Genomic DNA, 10,195 nt, shown 5'->3' on the forward strand with positions numbered 1-10,195 from the left:
ATCAGTGCTGCTCTGAGGGGTTATCCTCCCAGCCCTGCATAGACGCTTTGCTTTTGCATTGTTGTCAATAACTTGGGAGGAAGCTTCAGCTCGTGTTCCTGCTTAAGCTCTGTGGTATTCCAGTTACCCAGCATTTGTATCCTGCTTCCAAGCATTCCTACACCTGTGAGCTTCCAAGACCCTGCACCAGCATTCCTACACCTGTGTGCCTCCAACACCCTGCACCAGCATTCCTACACCTGTGTGCCTCCAAAACCCTGCACCAGCGTTCCTACACCTGTGTGCCTTCAAGACCCTGCACCAGTGTTCACCTGTTCCTGCATTACAAGTACCTGCACCAGTGTTACCCTGTACCCGTATCCAGTACCTGCTTCCTGTCCCAGCACCTGTGTTCCCGAGTCGCCTGCACCTGTGTTCCCGAGTCGCCTGCACCTGTGTTCCCGAGTCGCCTGCACCTGTGCTTCCCAAGTTACCTGCACCTGTGCTTCTGAGTTACCTGCTCCTGTGCTTCCGACTCACCTGTACCTGTGTTCATCTGCACCAGTGTTCATCCGTTCTGGCATTTCAAGTTACCTGCACCTGTGCTTTCGAGTTACCTGCACCTGTGCTTTCGAGTTACCTGCACCTGTGCTTTCGAGTTTCCTGCACCTGTGCTTCCGAGTTTCCTGCACCTGTGCTTCCGAGTTTCCTGCACCTGTGCTTCCGAGTTTCCTGCACCTGTGCTTCCGAGTTTCCTGCACCTGTGCTTCCGAGTTACCTGCACCTGTGACCACTTGTACCCGCACGCTCCAGCATCTGCACCTGTGTCCACCTGCCTCTGCGTGCCTCAGTACCTGCACCCGCAACCACCTTCACCACTGCCTACCGTGCTTCCGGCACCTGCTCTCCAGTGGTCCAACTCTGTGCTTTCCAGCTCCTGTGCTCCCGTGCCTCTACTACGTGCCTCCAAGTAACTGTTATCAGTTCCCAGCTTTCCAAAGACTTTTACAGACTTTCAAATGTCCCCTGTACCAGTTCATTCTATGCAATAAACTTTACTCATTTGTATCCACTTGCCTCCGTCCCGTTTCCATTGGGTTGTCAGCTAGCCACCAAGGTCACTCCCGGGTCCCAAATCCCCAGTCGTGACAACATCGTTTGGACATGCCTGCACTATACTAAACAGATTGAGCAGTAATGCACAACATGCTTCATAAATAGGGGCATTGCGCGCCAAAGGCGCGCATTAAAAATTTACACCATAATGCCCATTACATTACAAGCCTCACACCATAATCTCCAATACATATTATGCCAAACACCATAATGCCTATTAAAAATTATGCTACATACAGTAAGGGTGGGATGTACTAAAGGGAAAATGCGGTGAAACCCCCGTTTTACCGCATTTTTCTATGTACTATTACCCGGCCGCATCGTTATCGCAGGGCAGGGTATCGCCACCATTGGGTGGCGATACCCTATAGAAGCCTATGGGCTTGTTTTCGCCGCGTCACCGCAACCCCGCCGACCCCCCCCCTCTCCCCCTCCCTTGGGCTTACCTACTTGCAGGTCCTCCTGGACCCCGGAAAGTAAGCCCTTCCTCCCCCTATCAACGCAGACGGACGTCCTTCCGGTTGCAGGGGGGAGGAGGAGGCGCCGGGGACAGCCTGCTTAGCTGTCCCCGGCGTGGAGGCATCAGGAGCCGGCTGGGAGGTGATGGAGACCCCCCGCAGACCACAGTACAAGTATCGCGGGGGACAGCTGTTAGTACATATGCGCTGGCATCGCGGCGGACAGCCAGCGAAGGGCAGCGATGTATATTAATACATCCCGCCCTAAGTATTGCTTACCTACATTTTAATTGCCAGGGGTTTCATGCACATTTCCAGGGGTTCCATGCTTGTTGCTATGTGGGATTACAAGATCATTGCCAAGGGGAATCGATGCTCGCGGTAACTGGGGGACAGTCACTGCTGGGCAGAAATGACAGCCATTGCCAGCCGGGCAGAGAGCAGGGGGCTACCTGACTGTATTCAGAGCACTGCATGTCCTGGCTATTTGAAATAATACCCCTTTCACACCAGAAAATGCAGGGACTTACCTGGGAATATGGTCCCAGGATCATGCAGGGACATTCCCGGTATGGCCCCTTTTACACCAGCCTAGTCCCTGCATTTTCTGGTGTGAAGGGGAGAGAAAACTGCCCCCCTTTAAACAACCAGCTATATCTTCAGAACCAACTTACCCATTTACATGTAGGCTTCGAATGATTTTGGTCCCGTGAAACTGGGCCGTTTGGTTCCAGAGAAATCTTTCCTCAAACAACATGAACTGCCATGAAATTACATTTCAGAAATGCAAAAAAAAAATTGGTTTACCCGCAATATCTCTAGAACCAATGAACCCATATGGACCAGCCTGGTATTAGATTAAAGGCCCGGCGATATGGGTCAGACTGAGATCAACCTCGAGCTTCTGTGATGCCGGGGGAAGAACTGGCAGCCGTTGGAATCGGGTGGAGGTTGGAATTAGCGGGGCCCATGTTATCCTATGGGGAAAACGTTCCAGCTTTGCCTGGTGGTATCTCATGTTCCCGGGGGGGCTAGAGACGCGGGGCCGGGCTCGTTAAAAAGCCCTGGCCCTCAGCTACAAAATTGGCCTATTTGGAGAGTGGGCCTGGAGCTGTAGCTCCATCAGGCCCATTGATAATCCGGCCCTGTCTATAACGCTGTCAATCACTCCTAAAATAGGGCATGTAGAGAAGGGAGTGATGAACTTTCCTATGACTACAAGGACCCAGGTTGTTTCTCCCTCAGGGTAATCTGCAGGTGCTACCTACTTACTCCTGCAGTCATAGGCGTGCGCAGCCCATTTTATTAGGGCCTGTCAAAGGGGTGTGTCTAGCGCCACCTATTGGGCGTGTCCAGCATTGCCCATTGGGTGTGTCTAACACTGCCAATCATGCATGTTTACCATCATCTATTGGTACTCGCTAAAATATAAAATGTCTCTCAGCCAGAACATAGTCTCCGGCCTATTTCAGTTTTAATATTCTTGTTACTCTGTATAACAGTACATGCATATAAAGTAAAAAAATATATATTGATTATGCAGGTCTGTAGCGATATGACAACGGTCTAGTACTATTAACAATGCAAAACACACAATTGATTGATGGGCACTAATTTTAATGGAATACAGGTCTAAAAAGCAAAAGACTTTGGTAAAAGGTATTGCTGGTATTGCTATATTGCTAGCGGCAGGGAGTTGTCCATAAGGGTGGGCACAGCATTTGGGGGTGCCTGCGCACCCCTAACACTCAATGTGCGCACACCTATGGTTATGATTATGGCCGACCATGTGACCCGCTGGTCCCTGACTGATGATAATCATTCTGTCATGGTGACGGGCCTGTTTCTAAGTGGAGGCCTGGAGCTGCAGCTCCATCCGCCCCAATGTTAACCTGTTCCTGTTGCCATGATACAGGCTGTGATTGTAAAACAACAGGACCTGATTGGATGGTCATTTTAGAGCACAATGGGATTTGCTGGCGCAATGTCAGTAAATAATAATAAATAAATATTTGAGGATGTCAGGAAGATGCTGCAAAGATCTCATCCCCCCTCTACTGGTTCTGCCCTAACATAATCCTTATAAGATCTAAGCATCACATTATATAACGGATGCCATAAACCCGCTAACAGCACAAATCATGTATAACTTGCTGACGTACCTGCCGTTGTTCTGGGTCAATTCTGCAAGTTATCATTTTCCCAATGAGATGGATGTAGCCGTAAGCGTTTTACACATAATTAGCAGCTCTTCCAACACACCCATGGGGTGGCTGCCCAGTGTCGTTTTTGTTTTTGGGGTATCGCCATTAGCCCTAATCCCCATCTTTCTGCCGGGCCGAGTGCTGTTCATGTCGGCCGAGTGCTGTTCCTACCGGCACCAGTGATGTGCCTATCGCCATGGAGGTCTTCGATCTTGAGAATTGGAGGAACGTTTTCTGTAACGAGCTGTAGCCTTTATCTCACATGAAGCCTGGAGATTCCTTGCCTTAGGGACTACAGGAGAGGTTCGTCTCATAACATAATAATCATCCTCATACCTCGGCGCTCTGGTCTTGTGTTTGAGCTCTGGAGGATGAGAGACTTTCGGCAGCACTTTAGTCCCCTTGGGGATCTTATGGGGGACACAGACACGGTTCCTATCCACCTGTGTCTTGATGAACTTGGCCTTGCTCCCATAGGTCATTGTGCTGCGGGCGTCTTCATAGGCACTGTCCGCGGGGCTGATGTGTGTGATCATGACCATTCGGCCTTTCCCGCTCAGTGCTCCCTTTAGCAGCCAGGTCAGCTTGCTGTCCCGATAGTTTCTATGGCTGCCTGGTTTGTCACGCAGTCCCATGATGCAGGTTCTTAGAGCGAGAAGGGAGCGGTTGATGTAGCCTCCCTCTTTCATGGTCTGGCGACTGTTTGCAGTCTGGCCTGCCCGCTCTGATCCTGCCAGGTCTACCATGTACAGCCTGGCTGTGCTCACACCATCGATGTCCTCCTGCTGTATGGTGACCTGCAATACTGCATGGGAGCGGGATGAGGTCTTATTAGCGGCAGTGGGAGCTTCAGAGCGCCGCTTATTCCCCTTCTCCAGCAGGGTCATGGCCTCCTCAGGATTGTTAAGGGTGAACTCGGCAATCCCTTCTATTTTGGTGTTGCCATTGGGATCCTCTCTGAGGACCAAAGACCCAGAGGAAGGTCTTAGAAGGTCCCGGACTCTTTCATTGTAGATCTCAGCATATGACAATGATACAGAGAAGTTTTTTCTATTTCCAGTCTCCTCAATGGCATTAAACAGGTCCTTCAGGGTGCGATACATTACTCCGGGCTCACGGGCCTTGCCCATCATAGTAAAGGTCTTCCCGGTGCCTGTTGGGCCGTAGGCAAATATGGCAGCATTGTACCCGGATAGGAGGTCACCCACTAAGGGCCTCACTGTGGAATTATACACAGTCTCCTGGGTCGCTGCCTGGTCAAACACTTGGTTGAATTTGAATGTTGTCTCTTTTGTCCTGGTCGAGCGCCGCAGGACGTATTTAGGGTCCTCACCAGGGTCCTGCAGTAGCACTGTCTGCGGTCCCAGCTGGTGGGCAATGCATTGTGCGCGGTTCTTAGTCTCCATTTTATTAAATGGACGGATGCGCAGAGCGACAGCCACTTGATGATCTGTAGCTTTGTCACTTTTAGTCTCCATCTTATTCAATCGTCAGTCTTCAGAAAAGAATGAGAAATTATATGTGTTGGCTCTAGTCCAGCAATATCAGTTATGAGCCAGGAAGCAGCAAGCGGATGGTTTTATACAGCCCATTGTGACATCACAATCTGCCCACAGCCCATAGTGACATCACAATGTGCACTGTGGCAGAGGGGCCCTGCTGTGTATCTCATCCAGGGCATGCTGGTACATTGGATTCTAACAAAGTTGTATTCCTGTATTACCTATCTGGAGGTGATCCCAGGAACCTAGGGTTAACACCTTATCCCTTAAATTCCGAACACACATTAATTACACAGGTTCTGTGGCTGATTAAAACACAGTTGGAATGAAGTCTGATGGCTGTTTAAAAAAAAAAAAAACAGTTGAAATTGAGTGTTGAAGTGAGCCAGCCACAGAACCTGTGTAATTAATATGTCTCCAGGATTAAAGGGATGAGGTGGTCACCCTACAGGAACCGAATACATAATACTCAAATATAAAATTATTTATACCCAATAAAATAGATGTCACCCGGTCAGCTTCATATATAGAGGAAGTCAAAGTGGTTGCTTATATTTAACGGCAGCATAACTGCAGGTCACAGATGTTGCTGCTAAATTACCTAAATAAGCCACAAAAGTGATTGTTATAGTTCCCTTGAAATCTTACTTGACCCCATCTATGTTACAAAGGTTCATATAAATGGGTTTAACCCTGGTAACAGTTTGCCCTAAAATAGGGCATGTAGAGAAGAGAGTGATGAACTTTCCTATGACTACAAGGCCCATTAATAAAATGGGCTGCGCACGCCTATGACTAGGTAGCACCTGCAGATTACCCTGAGGGGGAAACAACCTGTTCGCAGGGGGGTGGGGGGTGGAGCCGCCGCTCACCTACACCAGTTGGTAATGGTTGATTGGGGGGCGTGTGCTGTAGCCCTAGCTGTGGGTGGGGGGCGGTGTTTTCAAAGGGGGTGGGGATGTGTATAACGCTGGTCTTTTCCCTAGGGGGGGGCGGGTTTGTGTATAACGCTGGGCGGCAGGGCCACGGGGGTGGGTGTGTGTGTGTGTGTCCTAAGGCAGAAGCTATGTGTGTATTAGCCATTCAAGTGTGAATGGGCACCCCCGGCTGTATTTGCCAGCAGGTAACATTTCAAAGGCGCATAACAATTTTAAAACCTTTTTGATTTGTTAAAATACTCTTTTATGATTTAGCAAACCTACATTTATGCAAATGTGCCACTTATAATGGAAGTGCAAAGATTTATGGGAAAACTGTCTACAGGGGTGCAAGGGTTTCCTCCATATGAGGATGGATCCAAAAGTCGGTGCCCTGACCATGAAAACCATAGAAATTTAAGTTCAATGTCATTTATTTTTCAACATAGTCTACATTTACTTTAATAAATTTCTCCTACTGATGCTTCAAGAGAATACATATTGATTATGGGTGGTACACTCAAGAAGGTACATATTGAATATGGGTGGTAGGCCCAAGAAAATACATATTGTTTATGGATAGTAGTTTAAGAAAATAGATATTTTTATTAGAGATGTGCGGCGGCCACTTTTTCGGGTTTTGGTTTTGGATCTGGATCTCCCTTCGTGTTTTGGATCTGGATTGGTTTTGGCAAAACCACCCTTGCGGGTTTTGGTTTTGGATCTTGATTTTTACGAAAAAATGCTAAAAATGGCTAAAATAACAGAATTTGGGACTGTTTTTGCCCCTAAAGTATTATTAACCTCAATGACATTAGTTTCCACTCATTTCTAGTCAATTTTGATCACTTCACAGCTCACAAAATTGTGTTCATTTACTGTAGTTGGGCCAAAAGGTTATACCGAGGTAGCTGGATGACTGAGCTAAGCAACAGCAGTGGGCATCACATACATGTGGACCTTACACTTCCAACCTGGCACATCTTGGAAGCAGAGCGGCACTGCAGGGGCAGACAGGGTGGCAGTTTAATAAATTACCCCAAGAAAAGAGAAATGCTCCAAAGAGCAAAAAATACAAGTATCGGCCTTGTCATGACTGGTGGTAGGAACTTCAGCACTTCTATCAGGTTGCTGATCTCCCACTATTTCCTCCTCCATCATCCTCCAAAAATGTGTTTTTATTTTATTTATTACTTTTATTTATTTTTCTTACTTAACACTGGACACAGCCTGTCACACTGGACACAGCCCCTGGACACTGCCCCTGGACACAGCCCGTCTGCCTGGACACAACCCCTGGACAATGGACACCGCCTCTGGACACCGCCCCTGGACACAGCTCCTGTACACTGGACACAGCCGTTCACACTGGACACAGCCCCTGGACACTGCCCCTGGACACAGCCCGTCACCCTGGACACAGCCCCTGGACAATGGACACAGCCTCTGGACACCACCCCTGGACACAGCTCCTGTACACTGGACACAGCCGTCACACTGGACACTAGATATAGCCCGTCACACGGGACACTGGATATAGGCCGTCACATTGGACACTAGATATAGTCCGTCACACTGGACACTAGATATAGTCCGTCACACTGGACACAGCCCGTTACACTGGACACTGGATATAGGCCGTCACACTGGAACTAGATATAGTCCGTCACCCTGGACACAGCCCGTTACACTGGACACTGGAAATAAGCCGTCACACTGGACACTAGATATATGCCGTCACACTGGACAGTAGATATATGACGTCACACTGCCCAATGGATATATGCCGTCACACTGGACAATGGATATATGCCATCACACTGGACAATGGATATATGCCGTCACACTGGACACTGGATATAGGCAGTCACACTGGACACAGTCCGTTACACTGGACACTGGATATAGTCCGTCACACTGGACACTAGATATATATGCCCTCACACTGGACACTAGATATATGCCGTCACACTGGACAATGGATATATGCCGTCACACTGGCCAATGGATATATGCTGTCACACTGGACAATGGATATAGTCCGTCACACTGGACACTGGACACAGCCCGTTACACTGGATACTGGATATAGGCCATCACACTGGACACTAGATATATATGCCCTCATACTGGACACAGCCCGTTGCACTGGATACAGCCTGTCACCCTGGACACAGCCCCTGGACAATGGACACAGCCCCTGGACAATGGACACAGCCCCTGGACAATGGACACAGCCCCTGGACACAGCCCCTGGACAGTGGACACAGCCCCTGTACACTGGACACAGCCCCTGGACATAGCCCCTGGACAGTGGATACAGCCCCTGGACAGTGGACACCGCCCCTGTACACTGGACACAGCCCCTGGACAGTGGATACAGCCCCTGTACACAGCCCCTGTACACTGGACACAGCCCCTTGTATTATGGACACTGCAGCCCCTGTACACTGAGTGTACAGTCAGCAGCACTGCAGCCCTAGCGTGTGAGCACTGCAGCACCTAGTTTACAACGAAATACAAAATCAGTCACTAAATAAATCACAGCACAGGGCACGGGGCACAGAGCACAGAGCACGGAGCACAGATCCCAACCACCCTCTTCCCTCTCCTATAATGGAGTGAAGATGGCGGGGCGCGCATGCGTCTTATATAGAATCCAGATCCCGTGAGAATCCGACAGCGCGATGATGACCTTTTGCCTTGTTTTCGGTCTGGGAACTCCCAAGCCGACTCGGATCCTGACTCGGATCACCATATTCGTATCTTCCGGACCCGCTCATCTCTAATTTTTATGGGTGGTAGGCTCAGCACCCAATTTTGACCCATTGTCCCTTTTAATTTGCGAGTACATACATACCTGTATGGCACAGTATATATACGTATTATACACTATCGCTCTAAAATTTGGGGTCATCCAGACAATTTTGTGATTTACATGAAAACTGACTTTTATTTATCAAATGATTTGAAAAAATGAATAGAACATTTAGTCAAAATATTGGCAAGGTTAGAATAATGATTTTTATTTGAAATATTAATTTTGTTCTTGAAACTTTGCTTTCGTCAAAGAATGCTTCTTTTGCAGCAATTACAGCATTGCAGACCTTTGGTATTTTAGCTGTTAATTTGTTGAGGTAATCTGAAGAAATTTCACCCCACGGTTCCTGAAGCACCTTCCACAAGTTGGATTGGATTGATGGGCACTTATTGCGTACCATACGGTCAAGATGCTCCCCCAACAGCTCAATGAGGTTGAGATCTGGTGACTGCGCTGGCCCATCCATTACGGAAAACCAGTTGCCTGCTTCTTCCCTAAATAGTTATTGCATAATTTGGAGGTGTGCTTTGGGTTATTGTGCTGTTGGATGGAAATTGGCTCCAATCAAACGCTGTCCACAGGATATGGCATGGAGTTTCAAAATGGAGTGATAAGCTTCCTTATTCAAAATCCATTTTACCTTGTACAAATCTCCCACTTTACCACCATGCTTGACAGATGGCGTCCGACACTCTTCCAGCATCTTTTCATTTGTTCCACGCCTCACAAATGTTCTTCTGTGTGATCCAAGCACCTCAAACTTCAATTTGTCTCTCCATAACACTTTTTTCCAATCTACCTCTGTCCAATGTCGGCATTCTTTTGCCCATATTAATCTTTTACTTTTATTGGCCAGTCTCAGATACGGCTTTTTCTTTGCTACTCTGCCTAGAAAGCCAGCATCCCGGAGGTGCCTCTTCACTTTAGACATCGACACTGGCATTTTGCGGGTACCATTTAATAAAGATGCCAGTTGAGGACCTGTGAGGCATCTATTTCTCAAACTAGAGCCTCTATTGTACTTGTCTTATTGCTCATTTGTACACCGGGGCCTCCCACTTCTCTTTCTACTCTGGTTAGAGCCTGTTTGTGCTGTTCTCTGAAGGGAGAAGTACACACAATTGTAGGAAATGTTCAGTTTCTTGGCAATTTCTCGCATGGAATAACTTTTATTACGAAAACTAAAATAGATTATTGA

General features: G+C 48.1%; 1 pseudogene; it reads right to left on the minus strand.

Annotated features, from left to right (window-relative positions):
- Nucleotides 1-3,945: 3,945 nt before the first annotated feature.
- On the minus strand, nt 3,946-5,235 carry LOC146045063 (kinesin-like protein KIF19 pseudogene; annotated as a pseudogene).
- Nucleotides 5,236-10,195: the final 4,960 nt, after the last annotated feature.

This window comes from Crinia signifera, chromosome 11 (assembly GCF_055691185.1).
Source record: "Crinia signifera chromosome 11, ASM5569118v1, whole genome shotgun sequence".
Lineage (NCBI taxonomy): Eukaryota > Metazoa > Chordata > Amphibia > Anura > Myobatrachidae > Crinia > Crinia signifera.